This window comes from Pseudophryne corroboree, chromosome 8 (genome assembly GCF_028390025.1).
Source record: "Pseudophryne corroboree isolate aPseCor3 chromosome 8, aPseCor3.hap2, whole genome shotgun sequence".
Lineage (NCBI taxonomy): Eukaryota > Metazoa > Chordata > Amphibia > Anura > Myobatrachidae > Pseudophryne > Pseudophryne corroboree.
The window spans coordinates 260,551,825-260,579,196 of record NC_086451.1 but is presented as its reverse complement, the minus strand read 5'-3'; the positions used below and the strand labels follow the sequence as shown (position 1 = coordinate 260,579,196).

Genomic DNA, 27,372 nt, shown 5'->3' with positions numbered 1-27,372 from the left:
GCAATCACCGTCTACAGGGGGAGGGGGTAATCGCTGTGCAGGGGTGCGATCGGTTGTGTAGTGAGATGCACAAACAAAAGTTTGTGCAGTTTCTGCACAATCCAGGACTTACTCAGCCGGTGCGATGATTCGGGCCGATGCTGATGTCAGGAATCCTCCTCCCGAACGCCTGGGCACGCCTGCGTTCTTACGGGCACGCCTGCGTTCTTACGGACACTCCCTGAAAACGGTGCCGCCCACGAACGCCTTCTTCCTGTCAATCTTCTTGCGATTGCCGGTGCAATTATTTTTTTCATAAGTTCTCTCTCTGCCCAGCGATCCCCATCGCCGGCGGCCAACGCGCCTGCGCATTGCGGTGCATGCGCAAGCGCTGTTCAGACCTGATCGCACGGCTGTGAAAAAAGGCAGCATGCGAACGGGTCTGAATGACCCCCATAGTCTAATAGAGGTTAGCAGAGTATATAAAGCATTAAAAAAGGGGCTCTGGAAAATGAAAACAATATAATGCAAAATTAGACCTACACTAATAGCACCTAAAGAAAGAATATAAAATTAGTTAAAAATACTATATCATGAAAATTATTAAGTACTACGGTATATTCAAAAGTCCTCTTGGAGAAACGGTGCACAATTTATAGATACATTTAGATGCACATTTTCACAAACTTAGTTCGTGGTCACCACCAGCGGCAGCCTTGCTGGTGGGTCTCTGCCACCTGGTCCCTGATGCCGGCCAGGTCACGGCACCTGTACAATGTAGTAAACAGTCACTGGGACCTGCGCATACACAGTAGCGGCATCGGTACTGCATATGTGCAAAACCCTGGCTTCTATGGACTACATCAGCTGCAGCCCATAGAAGAAGGATAGGGATGCCCGAGAGAAAGAGAGTGGCTTCCCACAGGAAGCCAGCTCTCTGCTAATCGCAACCAGGTCTGGCAGTCCCAGAGGGAGGAAACAGCTTCCAATGGGACTGCCTGTCCTTCGGGTGACTGGCAGGTAGGACTTCCAATAGAAAGTCACTGCCAGTCACAGATTAGCCAATGCAGTCATGGACTGTTTCTGGCTCACTGAGCTGAGTTGGCATATTTTAATAGGGGTGCTGCAGTCCTGCAGCCCATAGGTAAAATCTGACACTGGTCACCATCCCATGGCATATTTGGCACATAGTCAAAGGAAGTGTTTGGCAACAGGTTTGTTTGTTTGTTACACCAGTATTCAATACCGCACAAATGAAGAAGCCATTCGAGGTTGGCCATTCACACGCAGAAATGCCCACATCAAGTCCACCTGGACACATCAGAAAGTAGATCACAAATTTCATAGTGCACAGTAGCTTGTGTCTAACTGGAATCTTGTTATCATCATATAATCTAAGTGAAGCTGAAATGTCATTATCTTTAGGTTTATCTTATATTCCCACTACCACTCATGTTCATTTTAATTGGATTGTTGTTGACAATTACCAATTTGACATAAAATCTGAAGGAGCAATTTCCTGATTCCACTACTATTTTACTCCATGCTAAATTTTACTCCATGCTAGTTGTTCTTAGAGTGTGCACCATTTATTTTTTTCTGTGTAACACAACAAGTCTCAGCAAGGTAGCACCTCTTATCTTTAAAATTAGGGTGTGCAGTCCAGTTCCCCTCCACCCCTATTTTACTACCTACTACTAATGCAGATACCAAACTATTTAGTCACTAGCTGAATTTTTAATTGAAAAGGAAATGATGCCACACAGTAGAACTTATTACTATTACACTGCATTTAATGCCCCGATCATATTACACCACATTGTAGTGCCCCTTATTCATATTACACTACAGAGTAGTGCCTCTTAATCATGTTACGCTACACAGTAGTTTCCCTTATATACGTTACCCCACACAGTAGTGCCGCTTATACACAATACCCACAGTAGTAGCGCCTCTTATACATAATGCTCACAGTAGTAGTGCTGCGTATACACATAATGCCAACAGTAATGCAGCTTACACATTATGCAATGCAGACACAGCAAAGGCAAATCCAGAAGAAAATGACAGGGAGGACACCATGATTGGGAAAGTGAGGAGGTTACTTGTACGGTAGCTGCTAGATCCTCTTCGTCAAAAGGACCTTTTCCATCAGGTACTGAGCTATGTCATCATCTACTGGGAACAGTAACCTATGGCAAGTGAAGCAGAGCAGGCCACTGTGCCCGAAGCGTGCAAGCGAAGTGTACAAGTTTATATGGTTGGAGTCCAAATAACATGAAAAACACAAACAAACAGCATTTTAAAGGCACCAACTACACCTTGAGTCCTACTGGAGAAAGAGCACTATATAAATAAAATTATTATTAATTATTATTATTATTATTATTATTATTACTTCTGACCTCTTTAGACATTACTTCCAGGTCCCTTCAATAAAGGAGATATAAATTCAACCTTAGTAGTACTAGATACCAGAAAATGGGCATGGTCTCACTACAGGGGTGTCGGAATGGGGGGGGGGGGCAAGGGGGCAGCTCGCCCCCCGCAAAGATGAGAGAGGCGCCTACCTACTGTAGCAGAGGAGCGGCAGACGGTCAGGTGAAATACTGCTGCCGGCTGCCGCACTTTACAACTTTTGTGCAGCAGCTCCTCCTGTTGTAGTCAGCAATCCCCCACTAACCCACCCACCCCGCACTGCCCTGCATAACCACCGGGTCCTGTCGGTTTTTATGTGCAGCGCCCCGAAAAATGCGGACTCACTGGGCATGCGCGAGTCCGGAATTCTGGTGGGTGGGCCTGTCCACATCATGATGTTGCCCTTGCAGTACCCGCCCCCGGCATTCCGTTATTTTATATACATTTCGGCCGCCGCGGGGTTCTTTGCACTTCACTTGGTAGTGGTGGCCGCTTAGAAGAAGATTTTTATTCTTGTGGGCGGCAGTATCAGCAGCAGTGGGGACCTCAGGAGGCAGCAGTGGGGATCTCAGGAGGCAGCAGTGGGGATCTCTTCTTTCCCCCCACGGTAGTCTTAACTAAGCTATTAATAAATGAAATTGTGCAATATGTATATACAGTATATATATCTATCTATATATATATATATATATATCTATCTATATATATCTATCTGTATGTGTGTTTGTGTGTGATATATATATATATATATATATATATATATATATATAGTCCAGAAAATGAACCCGCACTCGTTGCAATCATAAATACAACATAATGGGTGCCTTCAGTGAATGGATAAATAAAATGAAACACAGGAAACTGCGGCACTCCAATGGTAAACCATGTATTGATTTACATCATCATAATAGCAAATGAAAGTGGCGGCAACGTTTCGGTACACACAGGTACCGTTGTCAAGCCGCTTGCTAACAGGCTGTGGAAAACAAACAAGATAAGTGAGACAGCACTTACCTAAATACCAAACCCCCGGTGCTGAAGGAAGCCGGGTCCGGACGGCTTCCCGCGGCGTGTCCGTCCGCGGTGGTCGCCTCCGATGACGTCAGCGTGCAGGCGCCAGCGGTCGCCTAGAGACGCGTCATGCGTTGCCCAGGAAACCCGACGCCGGCCGCTGCGATGCCTCCCCGGCTTCCCCCAGCGCCTGAAGGAACAAAACAATGACATAATCAAAAACATGTACCCATACATATGTGAAAAAACATACATATGTGAAAAAGCAGGAGACAAAACAGTAGCCAATTAAATGAATAATAATAATCCCGCTTTTCAGGAACCCATTTGGGACTACAGCACATGAAAAACTAATGCTAAACTAATAATATATATGTGATTCATCACTATATAATACTGAACAAATCATAGAAAAATGTTCCAATTATAACGTTCATTTAAACCCGCAGGTCATGTTGTATTTAAATAATGAATCCACTTCATTTCGCATTTAAGAAGCTTGCCATTGCGGTCACCCCCTCTAAGAGAGGCTGGAACATGGTCGATGACCATGTGTTTTAGAGATGCTAAAGAGTGACCGGTCAATTGAAAATGACGGGCCACTGGCTGATCGGAGCTACCACTTGCAATGGCTTTAGCAATAGATGACCGATGTAAAGCCATGCGTTCCCGGACTGTGCGAATAGTTTTGCCCACGTAGTACAAATTACACGGGCATATGATAATATAAATCACGTGGGTAGAGAGGCATGTCAAAGTATGCTTAATGAAAATGGTTTTGGAAGTGTGGGGGTGTTTAAATGACGGTCCCGTAAGCATATGAGAACAGGTGGTACACCGAAGACATTTGTAACAACTGGAAGGTTTAGAAAGAAAATGTGGAGGGGGGATGGATTTTGTAAAGCCCGTAATGTCCGTGTGGACCAGCATGTCCCTGAGATTGCGGCCTCTGGTGAAGCAAGGCATAGGTCTTTTAGATTTGAAACATGGCAGATTTTTATCAGAAGCCACTATAGGCCACAGAGCTCGACTAGCCCTCTGTACCACCTGACTGGAGGTGGAAAACTCCATCTTCCAAGGGATTACCGATTGCTTATCCTTAACCTGTGGAACAAGCAACTGCCTCCTATCTAATGCCAAAACTTCAATTTTTTGTTTATTCAAAGCTGTTAAATTGTAGCCCCTAGCCACAAACTTATCTATAACAGTATCAATGCTGGCTACTGCTATCTCATGGCTACTGGCAATTCTGGCCACCCGAATCATTTGGGATTTAGGCAGTCCTCTTTTCAGGGGTTTAGGATGGAAACTGGAGGATGACAATAGCGTGTTCCGATCTGTCGGCTTGGAAAAAACTTCAGTCCGTAGTGTGTGATCTGCAATAGACACTTTGACATCTAAATAATGGATGGAAGTTGTACTGTAATTCGACGTAATTCTAGTGGTGGAAGGTCTTGTATTAATGAACTCAATCAACCGCAATAACCCTATTTTGTCTCCAACCCATACGAAGAAAACATCATCTATGTAACGCATATATGACGTAATGCAGCTCTTAAATTCAAGAATGGAGAAGAACATAGATTCTTCTTCCAGCAGCATATATATGTTGGCGTAACTGGGTGCGACATTACTACCCATAGCGCATCCCGACAGTTGCCTGTAGAATGCGCCGTTGTAGATAAAATAGTTGCGGGTTAGGGTGAGTTCCAGAAGTCTGATGAAAACGTCCACATTTAAATCAGTAATCCCCTCTTTGATGTAAAAAGATCTAACCGCAGTTAAACCCTGTTTGTGGGGGATTGATGTGTACAAACTGTTAATGTCCATCGTGCACAAAAGTGCATCTGTTGGAATGATCTTCATATCTGCCAACCGATTTAGAAAGCTGGTAGTGTCCTTGATTAATCGCTCTTGTTTTATAACATGCGGTTGTAGTATACTATCCAAATACATCGCAATGGGCTGGTAAAGGGAATCCTTTGCTGAAATGATAGGGCGGCCAGGGGGGGGGGGGGGGGGTGTAGGGTCCTTGTGGATCTTAGGGACAGTGTACAAAATCGGGCTGACCGGGAAAGGTTGTTGTAGTGCTGCCAGTAGTGCATCATCAATGTGACCGTCAGATCTGGCTTGTTGTAAGATATCGGTGAGCTCTGTTTGATATTGATAAGTAGGATCCGCATCTAGTTTTTGATATACATCTGTATCTGCCAGTTGGCGTTCAATCTCTGACATATAGTCACAGAGATTTTGGACCACAACAGCACCCCCCTTATCCGCTGACCGGATGACAATGTCTCTATAACCAGAGAGGTCCTGTAAAGCTGAATATTCTTGTTTGCTTAGATTAAAATGTTGGACCGCTGGTGCTGTAACAAATTTCTGTACCGAATCGTCCATCATTCTAGTGAACGTTTGAATGGAAGTGTTTTGTGAATACGAATCAAATCTTGATTGACTCCTTTTTTTAATGATTTGTTGTGTAGGTGTCGTAATAGATTCGTCAACATGATGCTGGAAGTGCTCCTGTAGTCGTAGATTCCGAGAGAAGCGGTGTAAATCGATGTTCCACTTGAAGTCGTTGTGTCTAATAGTTGGGACGAAGGAGAGGCCCTTATTGAGGACCCTCTCCTCGGTCTCTGTAAGGATGTGAGCGGAGAGATTATAAATCATTTTTTCTTTTGGGAGGGTACTTCTTTTTTGCCGCGTGTTCTGACCCCTGCGGCGGGTGGCTTTGATTTGACAGCTACTTCTTTTGATTTTTTGACGGGTTCCTCCCTGGGAGCGGAAGTCCCTTCTAAAGGGTCGTCAGAATCTTGTACTTGAAAATCACTGTCACTATTGGAAGCCAAAGTGTTTCTCCCCCTATTTTTGCGGCGCTAACGCCAGCTTTGTCGGGATCCTCCTTTCCGTGATCCTGTCAGAAAGCGATCTCCACCCATCAACCAATGATAGACCTTATTGGTTTCGTAGTCCTGCACCACTGTATCATATTTTCTTAGTTTGAACTTAGTCAGTTCTTTTTGATATGTTTCAATGGTAGCTTTGATCTTGGAGTGCCAGTCAGTACTGACATCAGCTGATAATGTTGGTACACTCGTTAGTTGAAATTGTTTTATTTTATCTCTAACGAGATTTAATTCTTTTTCCGATTCTTTAATAACCAACAGCATGAGATCAAGCCCGCACTTGTTAACGATCCCTATCCACTGTTGGCAGAATTCGGGGCTATACCGGCCAATGGTGGGTGTGTTGCGACAGCGGAAACTGCGAGGAATCATCTTCTCCTTGTAATATTTCGTGAGCGTAATGCAGTGCATTAAATAATCAACTTCACGCTTTTTAAGTTTCACGAATTTGTTGTAGATTTCCTCAGCGGATAATTCAGATGCTGAAATAGGCCATGGCTCTTTGGATAAGATCTCCTCGGCCTCTTCATCAGTAAAGCTGTGTAGCAAGCCCTTGGCTGAGGGCATAATTCTACACCCCACATTGGAACCGGCATCATCACCCGACTGGGACTCCATGATAACGAATAACTTTGTTCCAAAGAGGTGGTAAGTAAATATCAGCAAAATGGTGCAGGGTTCCGTGCAGAGTCAGTGACTCACAATAGACAGTCCAGAAAATGAACCCGCACTCGTTGCAATCATAAATACAACATAATGGGTGCCTTCAGTGAATGGATAAATAAAATGAAACACAGGAAACTGCGGCACTCCAATGGTAAACCATGTATTGATTTACATCATCATAATAGCAAATGAAAGTGGCGGCAACGTTTCGGTACACACAGGTACCGTTGTCAAGCCGCTTGCTAACAGGCTGTGGAAAACAAACAAGATAAGTGAGACAGCACTTACCTAAATACCAAACCCCCGGTGCTGAAGGAAGCCGGGTCCGGACGGCTTCCCGCGGCGTGTCCGTCCACGGTGGTCGCCTCCGATGACGTCAGCGTGCAGGCGCCAGCGGTTGCCTAGAGACGCGTCATGCGTTGCCCAGGAAACCCGACGCCGGCCGCTGCGATGCCTCCCCGGCTTCCCCCAGCGCCTGAAGGAACAAAACAATATATATATGTAAACATTTTTATCATACTTTAACCCTTTTTGTGTAAATAGTGCCTTATTCAGTAGCCAATGCTGCTGAGATGCAATCACATCTTCCTGATTTCTGACATAGGGCCCATTCTGCACGTGTGCTATCAGGGAGATGTGATTGCCTCTCAGTAATGCGAATGCCTCTGCTGATTGACAGGCAGAGGCGTACGCGGGGCAGTCGGGGGTGGCGAAGCGGCATTGCAGGGGTGTTGTAGCAAAAATGGGGGCGAGCCAGGGCAGTTTTCAGGGAGGCCACGTGATGTCATACGCTGCAACAAAGAATGTGGCGGCGGCCCGACTGCCTTCTCAATCACGTTGCACAGGCAGGGGGGCTTTCCCTAGTTTGCCCTGTGCTGAGCAGCCCCCAGCATGCGATTCTAGCCAGTTGCAGTTTTGCTAATTTAGCAAAATTGCAACTGAAGCTGAATCAGATCCATAATTATTTATGCCTGACAAGGTATACGCTAATTTGTTTTTAGACTTATATGATCATGTGTGGTGCTCTACAGTGCGCCCACACTTGTAGCAGCAACTTGTAACAGGTGTACACAATTGTCCCATAGTGTGGATTAGTCAGTCTTGCCTACCCTCCTGTATTCAGTGGAGGCTTCCGATTTTTACATGAGCCTCCCGCTGCCCTGAAAATCTTCCGGGTTCTCCCGTTTTTTCATTACTGCTATGGTCTGTAAAAATGCAGACTGCGCATGCGCCAGTCCAGAAGCACCGGGGTGGGGCCAGCATGGGCCGTGACGTTGTGTTACTCAAATGCCGGCCACCGCAGTGGCAGGAGAGGCTGTGTGCATGGCAGAGGCGGCATTGGCAGTGTCGGCGGAAGCAGCGGTGAGCTGTTTAAAATGTAAGGAAGTAACATATAGCAGCTTGCTGACAGACCTTTCTGTGTTGCTGTGAATATTGGTCACTCATCCTAGGAGCAGAACTGCCAGTGTTGCAGTATAGAGTCAATGTCATAGTTACAGTATAGGGTCAGTGTTACAGGGACAGTGTCAATGTTATAGTATGGGATCAGAGTTATAGGGATGGGTTTGGTACGGGATCCCGGTGCTTACCATGCCGGTGGTCAGAAGACCGACAGCAGCATGCTGATTATCAGAATCCCCCCCCCCCCCCCTTCCGCACAGCCTAACGCTAACCTATCCCCTAGTTTACATATTAAGGTTAGGGGTTATGGTAAAGGAGAGGTTTGGAATGACAAATGGGATAGGGTTGTTAGGGTATTAGGACCAGGGATACTGGGTATTAGGGTTAATTTTTAGGGTGAGGGTTAGAATAGGGATGCTCTATGCTATTGTTTAGGCTTGTCGTGTGTTAGCAGGTCTGCTGCAAAAGCTAGATTTAAATGCTGCACCATGAAAATTCATGTTTTAAGGATAGTCCTGCTTGAGCACAGGTGACCTAATAGTTGTTGTTTTTTAAAGCATATGTGATGTCACGGTCTGTTTTCAAGCATGGATACCCCTAAGCATGGCTTGTTATGTTGTCACTTGCATCGATTTTATGTCAAATTGTTCTTCAATGGTTGGGCAGGCCGATGTGATGTTTAAATTTTAAATGTTTTCTTTTCTATTGTATTATTTTTTATTACCACATATTTCACAGCACTTTACAGAGAATATTTGGCTTTACGTAACTCCCTGCCCCAGTGGAGCTTACAATCTATATCCCTTACCACATGTACAGGCACACATATTCATACTAGGGTTATTTTTACTTGAAGCCAATTAACTGGGAGCCTAATTAAATATACTACCAGTATATTTTTGTATTGTGGGAGGAAATCGGAGCACCCTGAGGAAGGGTGGTCTTCAGTATGCCGACTTATGGGATCCCGGCGCACAGTATACCGGCGCCGGGATCCCGACAGCCGGCATACCGACACTTATTCTCCCTCGTGGGGGTCCACGACCCCCCTGGAGGGAGAATAAAATAGCGTGCCCGTAGCGCGGCGAGCCCGCAAGGGGCTCATTTGCGCTCGCCACACTGTCGGTAAGCCGGCGGTCGGCCTCCCGGCGCCGGTATGCTGGTCGCCGGAAGCCTGACCGCCGGCCTATCGTAGTGAACCCCTGAGGAAACCCACACAAGCACAGGGAGAATATACAAATCCACACAGGGCCATGGGGGGACATTCCGAGTTGATCGCTAGCTGCATTTGTTCTCAGTGCAGCGATCAGGCTAAAAATCGGCAGTTCTGTGCATGCGTATGCGGCGCAGTGCGCACGCGCGACGTATGGGCACAACGAACGATGTAGTTTTGCACAGGGTCAAGCGATGCATTTCAGTCGCACTGCTTGCCGCAAAGTGATTGACATGAAGTGGGCGTTTCTGGGTGGCAACTGACCATTTTCAGAGAGTGTGCAGAAAAACGCAGGCGTGCCAGGAAAAACGCAGGCGTGGCTTGGCGAACACTGTGCGGGTTGGTGACGTCAAATCCTGAACTGAATAGTCTGAAGTGATCGCAAGTGCTGAGTAGGTTTGAAGCTACTCTGAAACTACACAAAATATTTTTGTAGCTGCTCTGCGATACAACCGTTCGTACTTCTGCTAAGCTAAAAATACACTCCCAGTGGGCGGCAGCATAGCGTTTGCACGGCTGCTAAGACTAGCTACTCAGAATGACCCCCATCGTACCAACAGAACCCATGACCTCAGTGCTGCGAGACAGTAATGTTAACCATTGCATCGTTCGTGTAGCTCATTTTGGGGGTTGTTTGGCATTGTTTAGGCTTGTCGTGTGTTAGCAGGTCTGTTGTAAAAGCTAGATTCAATGTAAATGCTGTCCCCTGAAAATCCATGTTTTATGGATATTGTGTCCCATATGGAGGTGGCCATTTTGGGTGAGACAAAACAATTAAAACATATTAATTCGCCTATAGTCACTGGAGTGAGCACATGCCACTGCAGGACACACCCCTTAGTGGCAATAGATATGCCCATAGGTGCAGCTGACATGCTGCATTCTGCTTACACCTACAAATCTCCCTGAAACTAGTTTTCAAAAGTAGACAATTATGAATCAGGTAGTGTATGTGTGGGAATGTGTCCTGTTTTACAGGACACATTCCAGCTGCAGCAGCCAGGGCGCCTGTGTCCCCTGCGGGACAATGTCTCTGACAGCGCGGGGACAGCTTGTCTGTCCCCAGCGCCTGTCAGTGTGTGGCGGCGGCGGGTGTCCGGTGCAGGGATTACCTTTTTCCCTGCGCCGGACCAGAGACTGCAGGGGCATTTGAATCTTGGCGCCCTCCGGGAGCCAATCGCGGCTCCCGGAGCGGCAGCCAATCAGAGAGGGACGCGGCGAGCCAATCGGCGCTCGCCGCGTCATAGGCCCCGCCCCCGGCATCTGACGTCAGACGCCGGGCGGGAGCCTGAAGACAGCACGGCGCGGAGGAGCGCGAAGAGAAGAAGACGCTCCGGGCGGGAGCGGAGGTCAGCGCGCGCGCGGAAGAGCGTGAGGAGGAGGTCAGCGGTCGGGCTCCGGGAAGAAGATGTCCAGCGGCGGCTGGACGCGGAGCAGCGGAGGCGACGCCGCTGGCCAGGACGGGTCAGCGGCAGAAGAGGACGCTGGAGTTCCCTGGAGCAGGTGAGGCCTCGGTGAGGCAACCTTCACCCCCTCCCCTCTTCCTCCCTCGACCACCAGGGACGGGCATTAGGCCCGAGGGCACAATTCAGGCACTAGGCCTGTGGCGCAGCTAGGAGTTTGGGGGCCAATATTTGATTAGGTGGTTTGGGCAGTAGGCCCAAGCCACCCTACCCCTGTGGCACCAGTTAGGCGGGCCCTAGGCCCGGGGGCAAATCAGGCAATAGGCCTGTGGGCATTAGAGGGCGTTAGGCCCTAGTGTATTTTTGGCAATTAGGGAATATTAAGGTGACCCTGGGCACAAGGCCCAGGTCACCCAACGGGCAATAAGTTAGGCGGGCGCTAGGCCCGTGGGTGAAGTCAGGCCTCCGGCCTGGGTACAGTCAGGGGGCGCTAGGCCCAGCGAGTAAGTACCCCCCCAAGGTGAATAAAGGTGGCACTGGGCACTAGGCTCGGGCCACCCTGAGGTATTTAGGCAGTCAGGCCTGAGGCCCACATAAGGGAAGGCACAGGAGGTGGGTAGGCCGTGCGGTGCCCACCCCCTTCCAAAGGCAGGTAGGGATTAAAAAGGGACAGCACCGTTTTATGTTGTATTTCCGATGTGTGTGCTGTTACCGTGCAGGGCAAAATGTTGTTATAGAGTTTGTGCATAGTTGTGTTGCACCACTTACACTTAGGCCAGTTTGAGGGCTTTGTTATGCAGTTAGTGTAGCGGACACACACTAGATTAGAGTTAGGCCCTGCACGGCTGTTTCTCTCCTTGCCTCCTTACAGGGACCTGTAAGTGGAGAAGATCGGAGTACAAGACGTAGGACGGTGAGTAACATCTGTCTGTGTGTTCCTTCTGTGTGTCCCTATCTATCTCCCTTCCTTCAGGGCAACGGTGAGCCTTGCACGCCGGTGCAAGGTAGAATTTCCACCTGGCGCGAGAGTGCCAATAGGTGAAATTCGGGCTCTGAGGCGGACGCCTGGGATGACCCTCACCTAGCCCGAAAGCACTATTCTTCTTTAGGTCGGAGGGCGTTTCGGTCCACAGTCCGGAGGACAGCACTCAGAAATCTCCTTCCTCCTAGGTCGTCGTGTCCGGGTCCGACGGAAGAGTTGCCAGGTCCGTTGAAGGTTCCGGTACCTGAAGGTGAGAGAGAGCGGCGCCTGGTGAGTACCGAGTCTACACCTGCACGGCAGCAGGCACCACACGCACCGCAGCCGCACCTCTCACATATGTTCGGCTGGCTCCACCCCCCACTCTCTCTCTCTTTCTCTCTCTCCTTAACACTCTCCTCTCTATCCCTGACACTGTCTCTCTGTCCCCTTCCCCACACCCTCTCTCTTTGACACTGTCTCCCTCACTCTCTTCCTGACACCGTCTCTCTCTCCCTGGCACTACAGTATCTCTCTTTCTCTCTCTCTCTCTCTGTGACATTGTCTCTTCCTGATGCTGTGTATCTCTCTCTCTCCATCGTTCTCTCTCCCTGGCACTGTCTCTCTGTCCTTTGACAAAGTCTCTTTCTCCCTCTCCCTCCCTAACACTGTCTCTCTCCCTGACACGCTCTCTCCTGACACTGTTTCTCCCTCTCTTTTACTCTCTCTCTCCCTGACACTCTTTTTCTCATTTCTTTTTATCTCTCTGACATCCTCTCTCTTTCGCTCATTCCCTCTTTTTCCATGAAACTCTCTCTCTTTCTTACTCCTCTCTTTCTCTCTCCCCCTGATACCCGCTTTGTCTCTCTCACACTCTCCTGCTCCCCTTAAGGGGCATTATAGTGACAACAGAGGCGGGCAGGGGGCACCTCACATTCTGCTGATGATGATATACCTCTCTCTCTCTCCATCTCTCTCTCCAGGCCTCTCTCCATTTATCTCTTTCTCTATGTGTCTCTCTCTCTCCATTTTTGTTATGAGGTATAACACAGGAGGGGCGACATTTAACGATTTAGGGGCGCCAAACAGAAATTATATCTTGCCCCCCCAACTTAAAAACGTGCTGACGCGCCTGTCTCACTACAAGGGGCATGACAGAGGGACATACACAGGGTGACATAAACAGGATGACAGAGGGACATAGGACGACATACACAGGATGACAGAGGGACATACACAGGATGACACAGACAGGATGACAGAGGGACATAGGACGACATACACAGGATGACAGAGGGACATACACAGGGTGACATACACAGCGTGACAGAGGGACATAGGACGACATACACAGGGTGACAGAGGGACATACACAGGGTGACAGAGGGACATACACAGGGTGACATACACAGGGTGACAGAGGGACATAGGACGACATACACAGGATGACAGAGGGACATACACATGGTGACATACACAGGGTGACAGAGGTACATACACAGGGTCACATAGACAGGATGACAGAGGGACATAGGACGACATACACAGGATGACAGAGGGACATACACAGGGTGACATACACAGCGTGACAGAGGGACATAGGACGACATGCACAGGGTGACAGAGGGACATACACAGGGTGACAGAGGGACATACACAGGGTGACATACACAGGGTGACAGAGGGACATAGGACGACATACACAGGATGATAGAGGGACATACACATGGTGACAGAGGGACATACACAGGGTGACATAGACAGGATGACAGAGGGACATAGGACGACATACACAGGATGACAGAGGGACATACACAGGGTGACATACACAGCGTGACAGAGGGACATAGGACAACATACACAGGGTGACAGAGGGACATACACAGGGTGACAGAGGGACATACACAGGGTGACATACACAGGGTGACAGAGGGACATAGGACGACATACACAGGATGACAGAGGGACATACACAGGGTGACATACACAGCGTGACAGAGGGACATAGGACGACATACACAGGGTGACAGAGGGACATACACAGGGTGACAGAGGGACATACACATGGTGACATACACAGGGTGACAGAGGGACATACACAGGGTGACATACACAGGGTGACAGAGGGACATAGGACGACATACACAGGATGACAGAGGGACATACACATGGTGACATACACAGGGTGACAGAGGGACATACACAGGGTGACATACACAGGGTGACAGAGGGACATAGGACGACATACACAGGATGACAGAGGGACATACACAGGGTGACAGAGGGACATAGGACGACATACACAGGATGACAGAGGGACATACACATGGTGACATACACAGGTTGACAGAAGGACATACACAGGATGACAGAAGGACATACACAGGATGACAGAAGGACATACACATAGTGACGACAGAAGGACATACACAGGATGACAGAAGGACATACACATAGTGACATACACAGGATGACAGAAGGACATACACAGGTTGACAGGGACATACATATGGTGACAGTGGCACATATGCACAGAAATGCAAAGATTAACCAGCGCTACTATATATATTAAAAATGAATATTAATTAAAAGATAGTGCTAGATGGTGCACATAAAATATAACTTTTTAATTAATAAATGGATAAAAAATTGGTATGCAGGTATCACGTAGTGAATAGCTTTTTATTGCATATCTGACTCCATAATATAATCACCAAGTGGATTTAGGACCTTTCTCCGGATTCCTCCTATAGGCACAAGGATGGCTGGCGTTGCTCGGCAAGATGTAGTCCCCAATGGATGAGCACACAGCAAGTCCGAATGGAAAGTGCCCTAGGGGTGTCCACAGTCTGTGCAAGAATTGTTAGGAGCTTTCTGCTGGAGAGTATGTAATGTCCATTTGTTGTCCCTCAGGTGCTGATGTGGAGTCCGCAATGAATGAAGAAAAAGTCTTGTTATGGCTCAACGCGTTTCCGTGGGTTGTTGTACCCCAGCTTCCTCAGAGCATATGAATGTGTTGTTCCTAAACCTGCTTTAAATACCTGTTTGTTAATGATATAAATGCATGCACCTGTGTGCTAGTACATAAAATATAAAAACTGTCCAGCAAAATAAAAAAAATATTACATGGATGCAATGCTATGTTCATCAATACGTTGTTTTTCATTTAATAAATCAACTTTGATAAAGACCCAAAGATTTGTAATATCCTTTTCAATAAAATATCATTGATGTTACTCTGATATAGAGAGAACCCATTGGTTATTACTGGTCACGTGATCGGACCCAGGGATAAATGTTTTTGTTCAGAGTTTCCACTAATAGGTTCATAACATTTGATAGTTATTGAATTTGGTTAAAGACACAATATATATTTAAAGTGTAGAAAACATCTGGCATCACAGCATCTAGTTTTATGCCGTATTACACAGATCCCTCACTTCACCCCCGGGTCGCCCCATTATCTCTGGGATAAACTCTTTGACATCTAATCTATCTCACTATGTTGACTCATTTTTACAAACACGTGTTACCACTCTTAGATCATACATAAAAGATACCACCCACTTTTTAAATCTAATACAACAAATTACATGTAAAGACAGTTATGCCTTTCTCACATTGGATGTTAATGCATTATATACTAACATACCACATTCCACAGGACGGGATGTAATTTCCAGATGATTGCTTAATGATAATGATCTCAGTATGGTACACCAGCAATTTATTTTACCGTCAATTGATTTTATATTAGCTCACAATTATTTTCTTTTTCTTGACACTTATTATTTACCGGTGTCGGGGACGACCATGGGGACCAGGTTCGTGCCCAGCTACGCCAACCTATACATGGGTGAACTTGAACAAGCCCATGTATGGGGAGGGGGCTGGGGGGCGAGCCTGGTCTTCTATGACCATTATATAGATGATCTATTTTTTATTTGGGATGGGGACCTTTCTTCTGCCACTTCTTTTGTCACATCCCTTAACTCCAACACATATAATTTATCCTTCACTTTCACATACAACACTCACCATGTCAACTTCCTGGATGTGACCCTAGAATCCTACCAGAAAAAAATAATTTCATCTAATTTCAATAAACCAGTGAATATAAACTCATATCTACATTATAAAAGCAACCACCATACAGTTTGGAAACGAAATGTCCCAAAAGGTCAATTTATGAGGTTGAAACGTAATTGCAGCACCAAAGATACATTCTGTGCTCAAGCATTGGAAATGATGAACTCATTTAAAGATAGAGGTTATCCAGATGAACTCCTCACACAAGCTTACAACGAGGTACAGTATACAACATGGATGGACAAAGTTTACTTACAAAAACCTCTACTCAAATCTCAAAAAATACTCAAGACGATGAACATAATCTAGCTTTTATTTGCAAATTCACCAAAAGTGCAAACGAAATTCAAAAAATTGTTTGCAAGAATTATAGAATTTTGAGACATGACAATATATTGGGAGATTTAATACCCAATAAACCACGTATTATATATAGAAAAAACAAATCTCTCAAAAATATTTTAGCACCTAGTCACTTAAAAACTATACAAGATAGAGAAACATCAGGAACTGCCAGATACTCATGGTTGCCACAAAGACCAAATGGCTTACACAAATGTGGTAAACAAAGATGCACCATGTGCTTACATATGCAGAAAAAAACAACATCAGTTACTATACCACAAACAAGAGAAATATATCCTATAAAATCATTTATAAACTGTGATTCAAAATATGTTATTCATCTTCTCACCTGCGGATGTGGGTTGCATTATATCGGTAGGACAATAATAAGAATTTACTTACCGATAATTCTATTTCTCGGAGTCCGTAGTGGATGCTGGGGTTCCTGAAAGGACCATGGGGAATAGCGGCTCCGCAGGAGACAGGGCACAAAAAGTAAAGCTTTCCGATCAGGTGGTGTGCACTGGCTCCTCCCCCTATGACCCTCCTCCAAGCCTCAGTTAGGTACTGTGCCCGGACGAGCGTACACAATAAGGGAGGAATTTTGAATCCCGGGTAAGACTCATACCAGCCACACCAATCACACCGTACAACTTGTGATCAAACCCAGTTAACAGTATGATAACAGAGGAGCCTCTGAAAGATGGCTTCCTAAACAATAACCCGAATTAGTTAACAATAACTATGTACAATTATTGCAGATAATCCGCACTTGGGATGGGCGCCCAGCATCCACTACGGACTCCGAGAAATAGAATTATCGGTAAGTAAATTCTTATTTTCTCTATCGTCCTAGTGGATGCTGGGGTTCCTGAAAGGACCATGGGGATTATACCAAAGCTCCCAAACGGGCGGGAGAGTGCGGATGACTCTGCAGCACCGAATGAGAGAACTCCAGGTCCTCCTTAGCCAGAGTATCAAATTTGTAAAATTTTACAAACGTGTTCTCCCCTGACCACGTAGCTGCTCGGCAAAGTTGTAATGCCGAGACCCCTCGGGCAGCCGCCCAAGATGAGCCCACCTTCCTTGTGGAGTGGGCCTTTACAGATTTAGGCTGTGGCAGTCCTGCCACAGAATGTGCAAGTTGGATTGTGCTACAGATCCAACGAGCAATCGTCTGCTTAGACGCAGGAGCACCCATCTTGTTGGGTGCATACAATATAAACAACGAGTCAGATTTTCTGACTCCAGCTGTCCTTGCAATATATATTTTTAATGCTCTGACAACGTCCAGTAACTTGGAGTCCTCCAAGTCACTTGTAGCCGCAGGCACTACAATAGGCTGGTTCAGATGAAATGCTGACACCACCTTAGGGAGAAAATGCGGACGAGTCCGCAGTTCTGCCCTGTCCGAATGGAAAATCAGATATGGGCTTTTGTAAGATAAAGCTGCCAGTTCTGACACTCTCCTGGCCGAAGCCAGGGCTAGTAACATGGTCACTTTCCATGTGAGATATTTTAAATCCACCTTTTTTAGTGGTTCAAACCAATGAGATTTTAGAAATTCCAAAACCACATTGAGATCCCACGGTGCCACTGGAGGCACCACAGGAGGCTGTATATGCAGCACTCCCTTAACAAAAGTCTGGACTTCAGGAACTGAAGCCAATTCTTTTTGAAAGAAAATCGACAGGGCCGAAATTTGAACCTTAATAGATCCCAATTTGAGACCCATAGACAATCCTGATTGCAGGAAATGTAGGAATCGACCCAGTTGAAATTCCTCCGTTGGAGCACTCCGGTCCTCGCACCACGCAACATATCTTCGCCAAATGCGGTGATAGTGTTGCACGGTTACTTCCTTCCTTGCTTTAATCAAAGTAGGAATGACTTCTTCCGGCATGCCTTTTTCCTTTAGGATCCGGCGTTCAACCGCCATGCCGTCAAACGCAGCCGCGGTAAGTCTTGAAACAGACAGGGACCCTGCTGAAGCAAGTCCCTCCTTAGAGGTAGAGGCCACGGATCTTCCGTGATCATCTCTTGAAGTTCCGGGTACCAAGTCCTTCTTGGCCAATCCGGAACCACTAGTATCGTTCTTACGCCTCTTTGCCGTATAATTCTCAATACTTTTGGTATGAGAGGCAGAGGAGGAAACACATACACCGACTGGTACACCCAAGGCGTTACCAGCGCGTCCACAGCTATTGCCTGCGGATCTCTTGACCTGGCGCAATACCTGTCCAGTTTTTTGTTGAGGCGAGACGCCATCATGTCCACCATTGGTCTTTCCCAACGGGTTACCAGCATGTGGAAGACTTCCGGATGAAGTCCCCACTCTCCCGGGTGAAGGTCGTGTCTGCTGAGGAAGTCTGCTTCCCAGTTGTCCACTCCCGGGATGAACACTGCTGACAGTGCTATCACATGATTCTCTGCCCAGCGAAGAATCCTTGCAGCTTCTGCCATTGCACTCCTGCTTCTTGTGCCGCCCTGTCTGTTTACATGGGCGACTGCCGTGATGTTGTCCGACTGGATCAACACCGGTTTTCCTTGAAGCAGAGGTTCTGCCTGGCTTAGAGCATTGTAGATTGCTCTTAGTTCCAGAATGTTTATGTGAAGAGACGTTTCCAGGCTCGTCCACACTCCCTGGAAGTTTCTTCCTTGTGTGACTGCTCCCCAGCCTCTCAGGCTGGCGTCCGTGGTCACCAGGATCCAATCCTGTATGCCGAATCTGCGGCCCTCCAATAGATGAGCACTCTGCAACCACCACAGAAGAGATACCCTTGTCCTTGGAGACAGGGTTATCCGCTGGTGCATCTGAAGATGCGACCCTGACCATTTGTCCAACAGATCCCTCTGGAAAATTCGTGCATGGAATCTGCCGAATGGAATTGCTTCGTAAGAAGCCACCATTTTTCCCAGGACTCTTGTGCATTGATGTACAGACACCTTTCCTGGTTTTAGGAGGTTCCTGACAAGCTCGGATAACTCCTTGGCTTTTTCCTCCGGGAGAAAAACCTTTTTCTGAACCGTGTCCAGAATCATCCCTAGGAACAGCAGACGAGTTGTCGGCATTAACTGGGATTTTGGAATATTCAGAATCCAGCCGTGCTGTTTTAGCACTTCTTGAGACAGTGCTAATCCCCTCTCTAGCTGTTCTCTGGACCTTGCCCTTTTTAGGAGATCGTCCAAGTATGGGATAATTAATACACCTTTTCTTCGAAGAAGAATCATCATCTCGGCCATTACCTTTGTAAAGACCCGAGGTGCCGTGGACAATCCGAACGGCAGCGTCTGAAACTGATAGTGACAGTTTTGTACAACGAACCTGAGGTACCCCTGGTGTGAGGGGTAAATTGGAACGTGGAGGTACGCATCCTTGATGTCCAAGGACACCATAAAGTCCCCTTCTTCCAGGTTCGCTATCACTGCTCTGAGTGACTCCATTTTGAACTTGAACTTCTTTATGTACAGGTTCAAGGACTTCAGATTTAGAATAGATCTTACCGAGCCGTCCGGCTTCGGTACCACAAATAGAGTGGAATAATACCCCTTTCCCTGTTGTAGAAGAGGTACCTTGACTATCACCTGCTGAGAGTACAGCTTGTGAATGGCTTCCAAAACCGTCTCCCTTTCGGAGGGGGACGTTGGTAAAGCAGACTTCAGGAAACGGCGAGGCGGATCTGTCTCTAGTTCCAACCTGTACCCCTGAGATATTATCTGCAGGATCCAGGGATCTACCTGCGAGTGAGCCCACTGCGCGCTGAAATTCTTGAGACGACCGCCCACCGCCCCCGAGTCCGCTTGAGAAGCCCCAGCGTCATGCTGAGGCTTTTGTAGAAGCGGGGGAGGGCTTCTGTTCCTGGGAAGGAGCTGCCTGTTGGTGTCTCTTCCCCCTTCCTCTGCCTCGTGGCAGATATGAATATCCCTTTGCTCTCTTGTTTTTAAAGGAACGAAAGGGCTGCGGTTGAAAAGTCGGTGTCTTTTTCTGTTGGGGAGTAGCTTGAGGTAAAAAGGTGGATTTCCCGGCTGTAGCCGTGGCCACCAAATCTGATAGACCGACTCCAAATAACTCCTCCCCTTTATACGGCAAAACTTCCATATGCCGTTTTGAGTCCGCATCGCCTGACCACTGTCGCGTCCATAAACTTCTTCTGGCCGAAATGGACATAGCACTTACCCGTGATGCCAGTGTGCAGATATCCCTCTGTGCATCACGCATATAAAGAAATGCATCCTTTATTTGCTCTAAAGACAGTAAAACATTGTCCCTATCCAGGGTATCAATATTTTCAATCAGGGACTCTGACCAAGCTACTCCAGCACTGCACATCCAGGCTGTCGCTATAGCTGGTCGTAGTATAACACCTGTATGTGTGTATATACTTTTTTGGATATTTTCCATCCTCCTATCTGCTGGATCTTTAAGTGTGGCCGTCTCAGGAGAGGGTAACGCCACTTGTTTAGATAAGCGTGTGAGCGCCTTGTCCACCCTAGGAGGTGTTTCCCAGCGCGCCCTAACCTCTGACGGGAAAGGGTATAAAGCTAATAACTTCTTTGAAATTAGCATCTTTTTATCGGGGGCAACCCACGCTTCATCACATACATCATTTAGTTCTTCTGATTCAGGAAAAACTATAGGTAGTTTTTTCACACCCCACATAATACCCTGTTTAGTGGTACCTGTAGTATCAGCTAAATGTAACGCCTCCTTCATTGCCAAAATCATATAACGTGTGGCCCTACTGGAAAATACGGTTGATTCGTCACCGTCGCCACTGGAATCAGTGCCTGTGTCTGGGTCTGTGTCGACCGACTGAGGCAAAGGGCGTTTTACAGCCCCTGACGGTGTTTGAGGCGCCTGGACAGGCACTAACTGATTGTCCGGCCGTCTCATGTCGTCAAACGACTGCTTTAGCGTGTTGACACTATCCCGTAATTCCATAAATAAAGGCATCCATTCTGGTGTCGACCCCCTAGGAGGTGACATCCCCATATTTGGCAATTGCTCCGCCTCCACACCAATATCGTCCTCATACATGTCGACACACACGTACCGACACACAGCAGACACACAGGGAATGCTCTTAACGAAGACAGGACCCCACTAGCCCTTTGGGGAGACAGAGGGAGAGTTTGCCAGCACACACCAAAAGCGCTATATATGACAGGGATAGCCTTATAATAAGTGCTCCCTGTATAGCTGCTTTTATAATATAATTTTTTGCCACTATTTTGCCCCCCCTCTCTTGTTTTACACTGTTTCTGTAGTGCAGTGCAGGGGAGAGACCTGGGAGCCGTCCTGACCAGCGGAGCTGTGTAAGGAAAATGGCGCTGTGTGCTGAGGAGATAGGCCCCGCCCCTTTTTCGGCGGGCTCGTCTCCCGCTCTTTAGTGTATTCTGGCAGGGGTTAAATATCTCCATATAGCCCCCGGAGGCTATATGTGAGGTATTTTTTAGCCAAATAGGTTTTCATTTGCCTCCCAGGGCGCTCCCCTCCCAGCGCCCTGCACCCTCAGTGACTGCCGTGTGAAGTGTGCTGAGAGGAAAATGGCGCACAGCTGCAGTGCTGTGCGCTACCTTTAGAAGACTGAGGAGTCTTCTGCCGCCGATTCTGGACCTCTTCATGTTTCAGCATCTGCAAGGGGGCCGGCGGCGAGGCTCCGGTGACCATCCAGGCTGTACCTGTGATCGTCCCTCTGGAGCTGATGTCCAGTAGCCAAGAAGCCAATCCATCCTGCACGCAGGTGAGTTCACTTCTTCTCCCCTAAGTCCCTCGTTGCAGTGATCCTGCTGCCAGCAGGACTCACTGTAAAATAAAAAACCTAAGCTAAACTTTCTCTAAGCAGCTCTTTAGGAGAGCCACCTAGATTGCACCCTTCTCGGCCGGGCACAAAAATCTAACTGAGGCTTGGAGGAGGGTCATAGGGGGAGGAGCCAGAGCACACCACCTGATCGGAAAGCTTTACTTTTTGTGCCCTGTCTCCTGCGGAGCCGCTATTCCCCATGGTCCTTTCAGGAACCCCAGCATCCACTAGGACGATAGAGAAAAGACATTTACATATCAGATTCATGGAACACAGAAGAAACATAATCGAGAAAAACACTTTACACAGCATACCTAGTGTCACACGCCATAGGCGGCGTTCACCGCGCTTACCCCTGCGGCCTGCTGGTCTGTGTTGCAGCCTCCGCCTTCGGTGGTCCACGGGCTCTGGCGCCTGGCTGGCGCGGCTCCCGGCGGTTCCCCGGGGCAGGGGCGCCGCCATGACACCCGGCATCACGTGGGCGGGGAGCAGGTGACGTCATCAGACTGTTCCGCCAATCCGGCAGAGGCGGGAGATTCAAAGGCAGACGCCGGGCAGCGCCTCGGCGCCTGAGTATCGTCTTTTCCCCTGAAGTGGATGCCAGTGCTTCTGTTCTCGGCGGATCTCTCTGCAGCATAGCCCAGTGTCTCCGGCATTTCCAGGTGTCAGTTGTTGCACAGCTTCCAGTGTTCCCAGCCGCTGCTGGGTTCCACTGCGCTCTAGTCACCAGTGCTTCTTGGAGTCAGCGTGGGCTGCAGGTTAAACGTCGCTCTCAAGTTATACAAATCCTCGGTGTCTGTAACCCTCGCTCTCAAGTTATACAAGTCCTCAGTGTCTTTAACCCTCACTCTCAAGTTATACAAGTCCTCAGTGTCTTTAACCCTCGCTCTCAAGTTATACAAGTCCAAAGTGTCTTTAACCCTCGCTCTCCAGTTATACAAATCCTCAGTGTCTTTAACCACCGCTCTCAAGTTCTTCAAATCATCAGTGTCTTTAACCACCGCTCTCAAGTTCTTCAAATCATCAGTGTCTTTAACCACCGCTCTCAAGTTCTTCAAATCATCAGTGTCTTTAACCACCACTTTTAAGTTCTTCAAATCATCAGTGTCTTTAACCACCGCTCTCAAGTTCTTCAAATCATCAGTGTCTTTAACCACCGCTCTCAAGTTCTTCAAATCATCAGTGTCTTTAACCACCACTCTCAAGTTCTTCAATTCATCAGTGTCTTAACCACTGCTCTCAAGTACTTCAAATTATCAGAGTCTTAACCACCGCTCTCAAGTTCTTCAAATCATCAGTATCTTTTAACCACTGCTCTCAAGTTCTTCAGTCACCAGTATCTTTTACCATCACTCACAAGTACTTCCTGGACATTTCTCCATACGCTCCTTCTCTGTTATGTGACATTGTGTTGCTCTCTTCCTGCAATAAAGTCCTTTAATATTTTCACCAAGCTTTACTGTCAGAGTCCTGTATGAGGAAGACCTATATCAAGCCATCCCTGTTCCGACCCAACTGTGGTTCCTCTCCCCTACCATCGGGAGAACCCCCGAGTTCACAACACCCCCAACCTAGGTCAGTGACACCTAGACATTACAACTTGAAACACAATAGAGATCCGTCAAGCTTAAGAATCATCGGTTTAGAAACCATCACACATACTGCTAGGGGGGAAGATAGATATAATAAATTATGTGAAAGGGAAGTCTTTTGGACATTGAAATTTAATTCCTTATATCCAGATGGTGTCAATGAGACCATCGAACTTAATTCGGTTTTGTGATTAATAGGAAAAGCCTGAATAACAATAATCTGTGAATTCTCATGTGAAATACTTCTATATGTAATGAAGAGTCATTTCTGTTTAATGAATATAATGTGTACTTTATTTATTAATTAATCTTCTGTTAACTTCTGACTCTCAATAGTATTATGGTTATTGTTATCAGTTTAAAAAATGTTTATGTGTATATTGTCTGTATATATCAAACATCTACTATCAACGTTATACATATATAAATAGATATAAAAAAATCTTTTTGTTACATAAACCCCGATGGAGCACTATCTTCACTAACAACTGTCTATATTTTATTTATACTTTGGAATCTGTATTACTGCGGCTGCGGTGTCCGCTGTGTGCTGGTTGCTATGGTGACGTGATGCCTGGGAGGACGCATTTCCGGGTTGCGCATTGTGATGCAAATTCCCCTGGGAGCCGGCTCCCCAGGGTTAACGTCCCCTGGGGCGGCCTGCACGCGGGGATCGCGTGGCTGCGGCGCACAACATTTGCTGTGGGGATGCGGAGGCAGGCGATGCTGACATCCGGGCTCCCATTCTCTTCTTTGAGCGGTTTCCGGGGTCTGTGTCTCCGAGCGCCTAGTTCCCATGGCAACAGACACAACACAATACGGCATCACAGCACAAAACTAGATGCTGTGATGCCAGATGTTTTCTACACTTTAAATATATATTGTGTTTTTAACCAAATTCAATAACTATCAAATGTCATGAACCTATTAGTGGAAACTCTGAACAAAAACATTTATCCCTGGGTCCGATCACATAACCAGTAATAACCAATGGGTTCTCTCTATATCAGAGATCCTGTTGGTTCAGGTTAGTCACGTGACCAAAGAAGCTAAGTAACATCAATGATATTTTATTGAAAATGATATTACAAATCTTAGGGTCTTTATCAAAGTTGATTTATTAAATGAAAAACAAAGTATTGATGAACATAGCATTGCATCCATATAATATTTTTTTTATTTTGCTGGACAGTTTTTATATTTTATGTACTAGCACACAGGTGCATGCATTTATATTATTACCAAACAGGTATTTAAAGCAGGTTTAGGAACAACACATTCATATGCTCCTGAGGAAGCTGGGGTACAACAACCCAGGGAAACGCGTTGAGCCATAACAAGACTTTTTCTTCATTCATTGCGGACTCCACATCAGCACCTGAGGGACAACAAATGGACATTACATACTCTCCAGCAGAAAGCTCCTAACAATTCTTGCACAGACTGTGGACACCCCTAGGGCACTTTCCATTCGGACATTGCTGTGTGCTCATCCATTGGGGACTACATCTTGCCGAGCAATGCCAGCCATCCTTGTGCCTATAGGAGGAATCCGGAGAAAGGTCCTAAATCCACTTGGTGATTATATTATGGAGTCAGATATGCAATGAAAAGCTATTCACTACGTGATACCTGCATACCAATTTTTTATCCATTTATTAATTAAAAAGTTATATTTTATGTGCACCATCTAGCACTATCTTTTAATTAATATTCATTTTTAATATATATAGTAGCGCTGGTTAATCTTGGCATTTTTGTTCTACGTACCTAGTGTACGAATTAGGGGCCTCACAAACCCCTTAATTTTCCAGCTGCATTATAAAGACAGTACGCAAACTCACATAAATGTTTTTCTGTATACGCACATATGCACAGGCTGACAGAGGGGCAAACATAGGGTAACAGAGGGACATACACAGGGTGATATGCACGGGGTGACAGAGGGGCATACACAGGGTGACAGTGGCACATATCCATGGGGTGACACAGGGTAGCAAAGGGGCATACACTGCACATCCTCCCAATCCGATTTTTCCAGCCCCCATATAACTTTTCCCATCACTGGGAATCACCCATTAGCCACTGACTTGGCTGGCCGCCACTGCTGTTTTTCCTGTCAGCGCAGTGTTCTACCCTGTGTGTTCTGAACTGGCTGGGGTTTCCTGCTGTTAGAAGCAGGCAGTTCCACACATGCGGAGAAGATAATGATGGGGCTCTAGCAAGCCGCTGGGTTCTAGTTCACGGTGGCTGTCTGGCTCCCCTCCAGCCTCCCTCTTCAACATAGTGGTGCTGCTGATCTATTTACAAAAAGAACCCAAATGCAAGAAACGACAGGGAGTGGCACTGTCCCGTGTGTCCCCCCCTGGATCCGCCTATGGCTTGACTGGTGGAGCAGCGAGAAGCGGAGAGGAAGGGGAAACTGGAGAGTAGAGCCGTGCAATATGGTTTACTGGCGCTGCTGTCTGTCAAATATTTTGAGAAGTGCAGCGGTGGCTGGCAGCACTGCACGTCACTGCAGACAGCAGCAGGATAGCAGAGCTGCCTCTGGGTGTTATTGTCTGGTGATGACTACTAAGTGGCAAGGCTGTTTTTTCATATGGGCTAAATGAGCAGTTGCTCAAGGGCCCCAGGAGTATAAGTCCCCAAGTCTGATAGCTGAGGGTCCCCCTTTTCCAGGGGTACCAGATTTTTGAAAATCGGCCCTGGGGATCCATAGATATCCTACTTCAAAGCAGTGATCCCCATCAGAGCCTGTTATTTTGCTCTTCCCAGCCAGATATCTCAGGTTCTGTCTAATTTTTGGTGGACACTGATAGCTTGTCTCTACTGTGTTACGTTCTTTGTGCTCCGAACGAATGATATGGAGTGGTAAGTCCCGAGCACAAGAACGTCACGCTGAAATGATGACTGGGTATAAATAATAACCTCTAGCAACCTAACTCCGTTGTTTCACCCGCATGGTCCGTCTACGCCTGCGAGACTATGTGTTCTTGGGCCCACGGCAGCCGCGTTTGAAGGGCGGATTAGGTCTGCCCAACTCCGATGCCCCCCGGCCTTAGTATGAGACAAGGCGTAAACGGAGACAGAATGATAACAAGGGGACCTCTACTTCAGAACAACAAACTAATAGTATGTGCGGCACGGCCGCCAAAGGAAAAGGAAACCAAGGTACGCTATCCAAACCCTACACGGCACCGCCGTATACCAGGAAGGACAGCTATGGCGGAACACCTCCGCAAAAACACCAAAAGGAACAAGAATAAACAGAATTCCACGGCCAAGGCCGCAAAGTGCGGCTGAAGGCCGTTACTCACAACACCGGGAACAACCGTAAGTGAACCGGAATCTTCGGATCTCTAATGCAGGAGACGACCAGCAGGAAGGCAGGGAGAAGTACAAGGATTGGCTTTCGACACCAGGAGTCAGGACCACCGGAACAAGATGACTGGACTACAGAACACCGGACAGGGAATTTTCTCCAGAGCAGGAACAGCTCACAGGAAGCTATCACTGGCGTCTGTGTAATGCACTGAGACAGAATATAACAGGGAGCTTTCCAATAGCTGCAGAGAACCTAATTA

General features: G+C 47.1%; 1 long non-coding RNA gene across 5 annotated transcripts in view; it reads right to left on the bottom strand.

Moving 5' to 3' along the window:
* The window catches only part of LOC134947702 (uncharacterized), an 86,538-nt gene extending 61,966 nt beyond the window's left edge, over positions 1-24,572 (bottom strand). For 3 of the 5 annotated variants that reach the window (XR_010182705.1, XR_010182707.1, XR_010182709.1), the window contains exon 1: positions 3,412-3,586. This is a non-coding gene — a long non-coding RNA (uncharacterized LOC134947702). Of the gene's footprint in view, positions 1-3,411; positions 3,587-22,549; positions 23,173-24,297 lie in introns of those variants that run through there. The other 2 variants (XR_010182706.1, XR_010182708.1) reach the window with 2 other exon arrangements.
* Between the last annotated feature and the right edge of the window lie 2,800 nt (positions 24,573-27,372).